Here is a 13,227-nt window from a genome sequence, read left to right as displayed (position 1 = left end):
TTTGGTCATTTACAGTCATACTTCAGTCCTGGACAACAGTCAAAAGTTAAATTGATAACTATTAAGTGCCCATGTATTCTATCAGACCTTTTACAAAGCCTGGCTATGAATAAATCCATTTATTCCATTTTTTATAGTGGGCCTTTACAAACTCTTCCCTTCTCTTATTTGAATATCTTCTAATATGTCATTTATAGCTGATTAACTGGGAACTTTATTAGTTTTCCAGTATGTTTTATGGCTTTAACTTCCATTATTAGGAGAAATAGTAGCTTTTTCTCCAGGAATGATAGTGGTAATGATACTTTAAAATCCACTTCCAACAATAATGCAAAACGGAATCTAATTTCCTTTACGAATACACCCATGATTAATGCCTGAATCTCTCGTTTAAAATCCATCAACTTTGGGCAGTTTCAGAACATAAGCCTCCAAGTTAGCAGCTCTAAAGTGCTACACCTCTAACAATATAGGGAAACCCTGGGAAACATACAGGTAACCGCCACTTAACGTCCATGATAGGTTCTAACCCATAGAACGTTAAGCAGCATGAACATTAAGCGAACACCCTAACTTTGTATTGTGCTTTGCTTAACATCTGTCTGAACTACGGCTGATCGCATTTATGTCTGCTTAGTGCAATATGGATGTAAATGCAGTTGGACATTGTGTGAAAGGATGTTAAACGGCAGTTACCTGTATTTGCTACTCTTGAGGGGGATATAAAATATTAGTGGACTCACGTCCAAGCAAAGATTTTGAATGACTTACTTTTAGTAGCATATTCTAGATAAAACACACATTTGCCTCCATTGATTCAAGGAGATATTAGCCTACAAATCTCTCTCTCAAACCTTTTTCAAGTGAATCTCTGCTTTATTGTTTAACTGCTTAATCCCTCTATCATCACAGCTGATGGTCTTTTTCATGCTGGATATAACTGCTCTATTCCAAATTTTAAAAAAAATGTACCATTTCTGGCCTATGAATATTCTCACTGAGGTAAATTGCTAATTTCTTTTCTGCTATTAACATACTTTCCAGTATCAGTTTTAACATTCCTCTCAGATCAAATTTTGATTGTATCAACCTCCAAATGGCCGAATCCTGACTTCTCCAAAGTTGGTCCCAAAATTGAAGGTCTGTCCCAGTTCTGCTTTTTTTTACCTTGTTAATCCCACTAAGCTGATGAGCTTCTTTTCAGGGAGAGGCCCAAGAAAGTATTTATACAGATTAACAGAAGTTTGGCAAGGGCACCACATCAGGAAAATTCCCCGATTCTATTTTGTATAAATGTTATGGAAACATTTATGCACATCTGAGCTGCCACAAGCTCAGGCAGATTGGGGCCTCAATTTAATGTTTCATCCAAAGGACAGCACACTCAGGAGTTCACAACCCCTAATGTTGCAATGCATTGTCAGTAAATGACAATAAATCCAGTCGCCTGGGGTGGGAATAGAAACCATAGCCTTTTGATCTTCCAGAACCACTGGAGAGTGTGCTACCAGTTGAGTCATGGACAAACTTTAATTTTCATTTCTTCTGTTCTCCATCCTTATATATTTTTTTATTTACTTTTTATTTATTTATTTATTTATTCTTCATTAACTGGGTTAGTTCCTGGGTTTATAATCACATACTCAGTGCTTGGAAGGTTGAGTCGAGCTGTGTGAACCCCACATTCTGACTGTCAAAATGTGAAATACCAACATTACTGATTGTCTGAACTTGCCCCCCCCCCCTCCAGATCCATGTTAGCTCTTGATTTTATGTCCTAAGCAGTAATCCATGGACTATATGAAGACAGACATAATTGAGCTCTCTGAATATGTGTCCGAGGTGGGTAGGTCCCTAGTTTCGAGCATCATTTTCCCCTGGCCTAAGATGATACCACAATATCTACAGAAAATTATTGACTTCAAAATTGGCTTAGTTTCTGGTGTCATTCTAAGAGGATCCAGTTCCTGTTAGCCTGGGACAACATGATGGATAGACCATGCTACATTGCCAGAGATGTTCTTCACCTGGCGCCTCCAGACTTTCGGTTGCTTCATCCCCAATAATGTCTTTTTAGGCACGGTCACAATACCAAAGTTTCTGATGTGAAAATATCAAACACAAAGAAACTAAGGGTCATGCTGCTAATTGCGAGGAGTTTAAATCAGAAATTGCACTCTCTGGAAGCACTCTTCTGCTTGGAAGATGGTGACGTCTGTGCATTCACAGAAACCTGGTTCAAGGCCACAGAAAGTACCCTGGCCTTGCAAGTTTACAATGCCTTCCACACTTTCAGACTGCAAATTGAAGGTGTGAGAATCCATGGAGGTAGAGTATCCATCTTCATTAAAGATAATTAGACTGCTGGACTGGTTAGACAAGAAAACTCTAGGGTGCTGCTCCAAATCCAAATTACCATGGATAAAGCCCCCCTTCAGGTTATCATCAGTTACATGAACTAAGATGCCCACACAGCTTATTTCGACTTACTTAGGACAATTAAGGGACAACCAAACACCCTAGTCATGGGTGACTTCAACTATCCTTCCATTCATTGAGAAACTTATATGAGCCCAAATACACTCGCACAAAAGTTCCTGGACTTTGTTAACTCAAATGCCCTGAAACAAATAGTGCACCACCCCACAAGGGGCTCCAATATTCTAGACCTAGTCTTCACTAATATGTGTGACCAATGCAATGCCTCAAGTGTTGGGTCTGCACTGGTTAGCAATGACCATAAATCAGTCATTTCTGAAGTAGTAATAACTGCAGAACTCCCCAAAGGAAAAGGCAGGCTAAAAAAATTACAAAAGCTAACTATACTCTCCTAAGGGAAGGTATAATCGACTTCCAAGCTACAGTTTCCACACGTGGCATTGACAACTATACTAAGGTATACACTGATGCCCTGTATAAGCATCTACACAAATTTATAGACACAGCCATGCTGGATAGGATTAAAGCAAGTTCCTTAAGAGAAAAAACAAACTGTCCTAGTGTGCATCTAGAATTAATAAATTATACAATAAGTGAAAGAAGCTGTTATCTAAAACTACAAAAGTGAGATCCCAGAACTGGAAGAGCAGCCTCCTTGGCCTAAACAAGCAAATAAGACAACTCGTAAAATCTTCAATGAGCAACCATGAGAAAAATTTAACAACCATAGCCAAGGATAACAGTAACGCTCACTTCAGCTACTATGTCCACAACCTAAAAGGTAGGACTCAGATGTGTGTTGAAATAATTTTGGATGGCATGACACGCACTGACCCTGTAGAAATTGCAAACCTGCTAACAGACAGGTTTGGTGAAAATTTCACCCTCCTATTCCTCCCCAAGCATACCACAATCCATATTTTCATCATCTCCTCCTCCCTGCATCTCCAAAGAGCAAGTCATCAATGCTCTTTCTAAGGTTAAGATACAGCCTCCATGGGACCATATGCCATTCTGGGCTGCATTCTTAATGTTCTAAAACAAGAGCTAACTACTCCATTAGGCACTCTATTCAACCACAGCCTGAGTACTTAGTTTGTCCCCACTGAATGGAAACAGTGACTGTTATCTTCCTCCATAAGGGTGGCTCAGCAACAGACCCAGGTAACTATAGACCCATAAGTTTAAGCAGCTTCATCTGTAAGGCAATGGAATGAATCATCGTGCATGCATAAATAAGGATAAAGGTGACCTCCTAACCCTGGATCCATCCCAGATGAGTTCTGTCAAGGTCAGGTCATGTCTGATAAACCTGGTGGACTTCTTTGAGAATGTGACCAGAGCCATAAACATGGGCAAAGTCATGCACACAGCCTATCTTGACTTGGCCAAGGCCTTCCACACTATCCCACATTTAGACATCATTGATGAACTAACCCAGTTGAATATCACCCCTTTGTTGAAAGGTGGGTTGCAAACAACAAAGTGGGAGACTTTACCTCTATCAGCAGACCAATCACCAGAGGGGTCCCACAAGGGTCAGTGCTGGGCCCCCTCTTTTTTGGCTTACACTTCTCAGAAGTCCAGGCCAAAATGCAGGGGCTGTGGCTAACCAGGTTTGCTGATGACTGTGAATTCACTGTCACTGAATTCCCTAGCAATGTCAGAGTACTTCAACAGGCGCTTACACAGACCAATGATCGGTGCCAAAGCCATGGTCTGAAACTAAATGGTAAAAAATGCATCATCATTCCCTTCAGTAAAAAGAAGGTCCCTGCTGATTATAAAATAAACAATAATACCCTAAGTACCAATTCAGTAGTAAGAGAACTTAGAACACAAGTTGACTGTGACCTCAACTTTGACCATCATGTGTCTAATGTGGTGAGGAAGGCATTCTACATTGCTCACCTGATTATCAAAGGCATCACCTCAAGAGCAAAAGAGGTTGTAACTTGCCTGTACTTGTCCTTCATTGGGCTTATTATTGAATATAATACTCCTTTTGGTCTGTACTGTACCAGACGCATGCAGCAAATTCAGAGACCTCAGAGATTTCTAACTAAGAAAATGCAGGGTCTCCAGGACATGTTTTATATGGATAGACTGAAGTCACTGTGCTCAGTAGTGCATAGACTACTTAGAAGCGACTTATGTCTGGCTTACAGGGCTATCTCTGACCCAGATCTAATGGAAATTCTGCACATCTGTAAGTCAAATGGGACTAGAGTCACCTGTTCCAGGGACCTTAATCTAGCTTGCAACATAAACAGGACCTGCTGGAGAGACAGATACATCTCTCAGAGGTTGTCACGCCTCTGGAATAGGCTTCCAATCCATATTAACCAGAGCCCATCCATGACCCTCTTTAAGTACAACCTGGATGACTGGATGGGATACCATAAATTTCTGGAAGGGATTTCCCTGATTCTGTCCTGGACATGGATAGTCCTTGACAGAAAAACCTTGGGCATAGATATCACTCTCCTAGTATTATATTGGGATTTAAAAGCTTGGCTTGTAAAGAACCTTGGGTCAATAGCCTAGTAACATCTTATGAACCTATGAGTTTCGACATTCAAAATAGTTTTCAGTCTTGCCAGTACTTGGCATGCTGAATTTTGAGGAAATGTTTCAGTGAATGCTCCACTCAACCTTCCAGATGTCACGCATTCAATAGTAAACCTAGTCCCACTACACTAATGGCCTCTTTTCAGGGGAGACCTGAGGTGGTATTTATACTACTAGGGGAAATTTGGGAAGGTCATAGGGAACCTTCCCTACTCTTTTCGATATGTGCAGTTGAATCTTTTACATTCACCTGAGTTACCACCAACTCAGACAGTTAAGACTTAGGTGCAATGTATTATCCAAAGGATGGGATTTTGTTCTAGTCTTTATTGCTACATATTTCTCTGCCATCTTCTGAAAAATTTCTCTTCTTTTCTCTCTAATTCTGAATAACCTATAGGAACCATAACATTTTCCTTGGTAACAGGTCAGCATATTTAAACGTACGGTAAAGAGTGGGATCAAACTGTCCGAATGGACAGAACATCTTATGATCCTTAGTAATAGCAGCCTAAAGAGCATTCTGAAAATCCCTTGTCTGAGTATTTAGAAAATGTGCTGATAAGTGTTTCCATTTAACATCATATTCCCTAGGTTGCAAAGCTAAAAAAATTCAGCTGCATTTCCTGAGGAAAAAAAATATACAGGTCTGGGAGCCCCAAGTCACCCTAGTCTCTTGCAAAAATTAGTTTATCCTAAGAAATCTTTGGTTTATTCTCATGCAAGATAAAGCTCAACAATACATTTTTGACTGCCTTCAAAAATTTCTTGGGTAACTCCCCAGGAAATGACAGGAACACCTAGAGACACAGAGGTAGGATGAAGTAGGTTACCACTTGTATTCTGTGATCCAAATCTTGGGGAAGAATCCTTTATCTTTTCAAGTCCACTTTGATTCTTTTCATAAAATTCCTCTACAGTTTATCCACTGAATGAGCCAAAGTCTTCCCTGTTCATACCCCTAACTAGTTTATGCAACTTTGTCTTTTAAAATTTGGAAATCTCATTTAGGACTCAACTGAAGAGGGGATAATTTATGTATTTATTTACTTATTTATATTTGCTAACCTGCTAGGTGGACTGGTGAAAAGACCCTTTTCAGCCACGACCGATGCTCAGGTGCACAGTAATAGTAGTAAAAGTACTAAATATAGCAGTGGAAAAGTAGTCAAATAAATACACACAACAAGAATTGCACCATAGGATTATGCATAGTATTTGGCAGCAAAACAATGTACAAATAACATATACAGCTTATATAAACAATTTAAATTTGTAATGGATGACAACTCTATAAGTAAGACTTGTGCAAGGTAAGACAACTGTACAACTAACACTATTTACTATCAAAATCTTTGTCTTGTATACATTATTTTTATATCCTGAAATCTCCCAAACAGCTGAAGAATAATGAATAACTTCATCAGATCCAACCTAGGGTCCTCCAGGTTAACCAATATGCCATCCTTATACAAAGTAATTTTGTGGACTTCACACCTAGTCTAAGGCCCCTGATTTTTACACCTTGATAAACTCAGTTGAAGGGTAAACATAAAGGGCAAAACAGACTTGGGGACAAAGGGGCAAACCTGTCTAATACTTCCTGACATCTGGAATAGCTGAGACAGTCTGTGTTTTTTTATTCAGGCCTGAGAAGTCTTGTAAATAGATGGCAACAACTCTACAAGTGAGTGTCCCAATCCAAACTTAAGTTATACCTTCCAAAGGAAGGTCCACTCCACTCAGTCAAAAGCTTTTTTTGGCATCCAAACTCACAAGAACCTATAATTTATCAAGTTTTGCTCCTTACAAAATCAACAGGGCCCATATCATATTATCAAAAGTCTGCTGACCTCCCACAAATCCAGTTTGGTCTAACAATGCACGAACAAACTTTGAGAGTGTAGCCACTAAAACTGCCATAAACAATTTACAATCATGATTTAAACATTGAAATCTGCTTCTGGGAGTTCAGCAGACTCCTTGTCTTTCCTTCCTTATATGTCATTATTAGTACTGCTTCTTTCAATGATTGCAAGACTTGCCCAAACACCAGAACTTATTTAAAAAATGCAGAGCAACAGACATATACAAGAGTCTCCCAACCACTTCCAAAAGTGGAAACCATCCAAGTCTGCCATCTTGGCCAGGACTTGTCTGAATAATATCTGTTTTACCTACTCAGTCCCTATGAAGACCTTTAGCTGTCCACCCTGGGTTGAGTGCAAGTTCAAAAGCTAAGAACACCTCGTCCATGAATCTTAATAATATACAAGATGGCGTGATTATCAGTGCAAAATATGGCCTATCTGAATCCATAATTAACCTCTTTAATGTAAGCTTTTCCACTGGTTACATTGCTACAGCTTAGAAAGCAGCCATTGCAATTGTTATTACACAAGGGTGGCCCAGCCATGAAACCTAGTAACTATAGGCTGTATACTAACAGCATAGGCTGTATACTAACAGCCTTCATTAATCTGGACATTGAAAATCTCTTAATTCTGGACCCTCATCAATTCAACTTTGTCAAAGGAACATCCTGCCTCTTTAACCTCATTAATTTCTTTGAAAATGTAACAAAAGCAGCGTACAGCAGTTTAGTGCATACAATATATCTGGATTTGGCCAAGGCCTTTGACAGTATTCTCCATGCAGGTGCTATTGTTTTCCATTGGCATATAACTGCTGAAATATGGGTTAGATCATGTAAATAATTGTAAGGACAATGGCCAGTTATTACATGTGAGAAATTCAGCATAGTTCATTTTGGCAAGTCAAGCATTTTCATATACCATACATATAGGTGTCACAACCCCACCAATCAGGCACTGTCATATGGGATCTAGACCTTCTTACTGATTAGTCCTCATCATTTGGTCATCATGTTCCACAGTAGTTTGGAAAGCCTTCTATTTGTTTCATGTAATTTCCAAAACACATCTCCTCTAGATCAAAATAACTCTTAATTCATCTTTCTTCATATCTAATTAGACACATTATTTAATATAATGCTACTTTTGGCATATATTTGTCAAAATGCATCACTTGATTTGAGACATCTCAGAGATTCAAACTTAAAAAGAACAGTGGCCTCAAAAATCTTAATTATCAAGACTGACTGGCAGCCCTGTCTCTTTACTCATTTTCTTATAAACTACTCCATAGACAATTTTATCTAGTCTTTCAAGCCATGAAAGATCCATCTCCCTTTGACTACTTATTCCAGCACAGAATAAATGGTACCTCAAATACCCAGTTAATTAATACCCTCCAATGGAGTTAGGAAGCTAACATTGTAACTTCCAATAGGCAGAGTTCTGGCTTTTTTATAGGCTCAAATTATGTCCTGATTCTTCAAACAAATGTTCATATCTCTGGAACCACAGGGGTTACTAAAGAAGTGTAAATGGCAAACTCTTCAGCACAAATTGTTTTTATGGTAATAGTATTCTTTAGGTTTGGAGTCTTAAATTCAATTATTAATCACAGTAAACAGAGTTAACTATTAAGTTTGTAATGTTAACAACTTACAATATTTTGTCAACCACTTAAATTACACAAGTATTGTCTTCAAAATTGTGTTCAGTTCACTGAGAGATTTCATATGAGGCCAAGCAGTTCTGTTTGTGCCACTTGGTTGCCAAGATATTTTAAGAAAAAACGACGTTTATGTCAATGTAAATAAATATATGAACAGCAATTACAGAAGAGAGTCCATTATCTGAACGTCGAGTATCAGAAACGTCAAATATCAGAACCAGACTTCCAAAATTTTCAGATAGGAAAAATCATAAAGTCTGAATATGTAAACATTTTACATATTTTCTTGAGCATGTTTTTTTCAACTTGTAGCCAGCTTGTGAAAAATATTCTTTATTATCCTTTGGAATCTTTGAATTGTTGAAAAGTTTATTCTTGCATGCAGAAAATAACAAGATTTTAGAAGTTTTTTTATCCGGTTCAATTATATGTTTGATTATCCAAGGAATTTGATTATCCAAACTACCCTAGGTCCCAATTAATTCAGATAATCAACTCTCTGCTGTAATATCTCTTTACCTGCACTAGACAGAAGTCAAGTATGAATATTTTTTTTAGCTATTGTGCAAGTTTTAAGATGAAATCTTCTAATGCCTTGCATGTAGCATGGTTTGGAATTAGTAATGTAAATATGAATAAGTAATATTTGACACCTAGAGGCTTCTGTAGGATGTAACTACGGAAACATCTGGAGGCATCACTTAGCTGTAATAAGTTAAGGGAACTAAACCTTTATCAACAGATAAATTCATATCTCAATGTATCGCTCACCTCCGAAACAGGTTTCTACTACATGGCAAACAGAGCAGCACCATTACCATCTTCAAGGTAAACCTAGAGAACTTGATGGGCAGCCTCAAATTATTCCCTGGTCTGTCTTGTCTTGCTCTACTTGAGGCTGGAGGGAACATTTGAATTAGGTTTTTGGCTAAGCTAGCAATGGTCTGCACACTGACTGCCTAGACCATACTTGTGAATGTATACGTTTTTTCTTCACCCTCCCACCTTATTAATACTTCTAAACCCTAACCCTAATGATAACCCTGTACCTTATCTTTCAAAAACTTTTTTTGTAACACTACTACTAATCTGGACTGCTTACACACACACACACACACACACACACACACACACACACACACACACACACACACACACACACACACACACACACACACACACACAGACACACACACACACACACACACACACACACACACTACACTACACTACAACTATGCTCTCAATTAACCCTACTCTAAACTTAACCTACTTTCACTCACACAAATATTCCTACCCCCTAAAGCTGAAACCTTCAGAAAATTTAAAGGTTTTGGCATTACTTTCCCATACCCACACTTTCCTTATCTGCAAACTATCAATTTTCCACTCATTCAAAATGGCAATCTTTCAATAAATGCAGCAATCCACTGCATTATTCAAGCAGATTCAACAGAGTGAATGACATCCAGCTCTCTCTCTCTCTCTCTGTGTGTATATATATATATATATATATATATATATATATATATATATATATACTTGATAACACCGACATGCCAAAACACCGGCAACAAAATAACCGACACAACAAAACCAAAAGTTCAAAAATACGAAACTTCACATGCCCGACAAACCATAACCCCAACAATCAACAAAACAAATACCTTTCCCGAAAAACACACACACACAACACAAGTTCACCAAAAACCTTACAAACCTACACTAAACCTTACATACACAACTATCTATGCACTAACCTTAACCCAAACCCTAACCCTAAGGTCTGTCACTATCGAACACTTACCTTACCCGCACCCTAACCCTAAGTCACTTAATCAACCCCTAACCCTTAAGTCTGTCACTATTGCACACTTACCTTACCCGCACCCTAACCCTAACTCACTTAATCCACCCCTAACCCTCAAGTCCGTCACTATCGCACACTTACCTTACCTGCACCCTAACCCTAACTCACTTAACCCGCACTTAAACCTAACGTCCATCACTATCACACACTTACCTGACCCGCACCCTACCCTAACATCTGTCACTATCACACACTTACCTTACCCACACCCTGACCCTAACGTCTGTCCCTATCGCACATTTACCTTAACATGTCGGTGTTCTCAGCGTCGGGATTCTCAACTTTCGGTCATCTCCATTGTCTATCTATCTATCTATCTATCTATCTATCTATCTATCTATCTATCTATCTATCTGTCTGTCTGTCTGTCTGCCTGCCTGTCTGTGTGTGTGTGTGTGTGTGTGTGTGTGTGTGTGTGTGTGTGTGTAACTAGACAAGGAAGAGAGAAGAAAGATTACATCAACAAATTACCTGAAATAAAACTCAGATTAAGTACAATTAAGTTAAAAACACATGCCCTGGTAAAATCCTAGGTTAACAGCATTAAATGAAGTGTCTGCTTTAGTTAGGATTTCAGCCTTGATACTTTGTATCACCATTTGTGTTGCTTTGCCACTAAGTTATTGAAGCAGCTAGGAGCTGGTCAATAATTTTAAGTCTCATCATTCCTTCATTGATATGTGATTCATACACAAATGGATCAATGAGATCAAATTAAACATAGTGGGAGAAAGGACAGAGTGTATCAATGAGAGCCATAACTCAGATAAACTGTTACTTCAGTTACAAGCTTTTGGAAGCACTGGCCTTAGTTAAAGTCTAGGAAGACTAAAGAAATGTGTGCTTACACACACCTTCAGTGTCAACTGCCTAATGGCTGCAGAATTTCAATTAATATCCCATCACTGCCATCAATATGTGACATCCCCTCTCTGGGCTAGTAATCGAGAAGCCTGAATCCTCAACACTGACACTGCAGAGGGATATTCACTTGGAACAAAAATAGGTACAGTATTTACAGATGTAGCTCTCTGCATCAAGCATAATTTCCATTAAGAGCACACAGGGAACACACTCAGTCTGGGGGGTCTGGATTTCTCTCTTTGTCTCTACCTCCAGATCCCCATTAAGACTCCCCACTGGCACAGCTATACAGTTAAATCCACAGCTGAGTGTTCAAGCCAATTCCTCCAGCACCCTCTCCATGAAACCAGTGCCTCGTGTCCCTGTTCCAAGCAGCTGACACATGCACTCTTTGAGATTTTATTTTCACACACACACACACACACACACACACACACACACACACACATGTGCCACACACACACACACACACACACACACACACACACACACACACACACACACACACACACACAGACACACATCTGGGACAGGCTGGTACAGATTTACTAACTATGCCCCCTTCTGCCCAGCCTATATGGTAGTTACTGCCACCAGACACTCCAAAGCCAGCTATGCTAAGGCTCTTACAAGGGAACCCAGTTTTACTGAGTGAAATTAATACCAATGGTAGTGCTTGGCCAATGCATTAAGGTTTTCAAGAGTGGCCACAGAGTCACCAAATAGATATAAGTAATCTCAGAAGTTAAATATTATCTAAAGGATCAGCCAAAATGAAAGGTTTAAATATATTTAATAATAAATAACAAAAAAAACATGAAAATATGGAATATCTCTTTACAATAAACACCAGAGTTTCATGCACAGGAATATTAAAATAACACAGATGAATAGATTCATACAGATACAGAAAAACAGTACTTAATTTATCTCACTATATTTTCCTGACTTGTCTAAAGAATTACTATTCCCTGGTCACTTTCTAGAGCAAATCAAGATGAAGTAGGTGAGTGGTCTTCCTTCTTTGTCAGGTTTCAAAAACAGAGTGCTCTGAGTATTCTGTCTCATCTAGTATTAAAACATAATTTTTGTGATGGATTACAGAGTGACATCACATACCTCTAGTCATCTGACTTCTGGTTCATATACTACCCCCCCCCCTTGGCTAGAAACTGCCAGGATTTAGCAATATGTGTCAATAATACATACACATACAGCTTTGTGAAGATTTGTGGCAGCTTCTGGAAGTCATAAACCAATAAAACACTTCCACTCTTCCTACATGAGCTAATAAACAATTCTGTGGCACAGACCTTTCATCTCTAGCTGCAATCAGAACTATAAGATACAAACTTTCTGGCCTAAATTATTATTTTTTTTAATTTCTTACTATTTTTCAAAGTTAGCTAGACTGAGATTAACATCTTCCCATCCATAGGTTCATAGGTTCATAGGTTCATACTAGGCTATCTGCCCAAGGGCATTTATAAGCCTAGCCCATAATTATGTGGCTTTCGCCACCCCTTTAGTTTGAATAAAAACTATGCCTATCATTTTTCTGTGCCTCTGTCAAGCAGTGACACTGAAGTAATCCCTGGGGTATATCTGCGATCTCCCATCCATTGGTCAAGATTCCTCTTGAACAAGGCCAGCGAGGTGCTCTGCCTCACATGTACCGGGATTTTGTTCCACAGAATAGGGAGTCTCTGGGTGATGAATCTGTCCCTCCAGCACGTTCTATTTATAACCGTTTCAAGGTTTAAGTCTCCCGCCCTTGTGGTTCTGAGGGATCTAGATTTTTTGAGGTGAAGCATATTCATCAAATCTGGGTTTGACATGGCCTTATATGTCAGGCACAGGTCACCTCTGAGCAAGCGGTATGAGACTGAATAGAGCTGGAGTTCTTTCAGTCGGGCAGCATAAGACATATTTTTGAGACC

This window comes from Protopterus annectens, chromosome 1.part0 (assembly GCF_019279795.1).
Source record: "Protopterus annectens isolate FY-2018-M chromosome 1.part0, PAN1.0, whole genome shotgun sequence".
Taxonomy (NCBI): Eukaryota; Metazoa; Chordata; order Ceratodontiformes; family Protopteridae; genus Protopterus; species Protopterus annectens.
The sequence above is the reverse complement of the archived record's forward strand: the minus strand, read 5'-3'. Positions refer to the sequence as shown.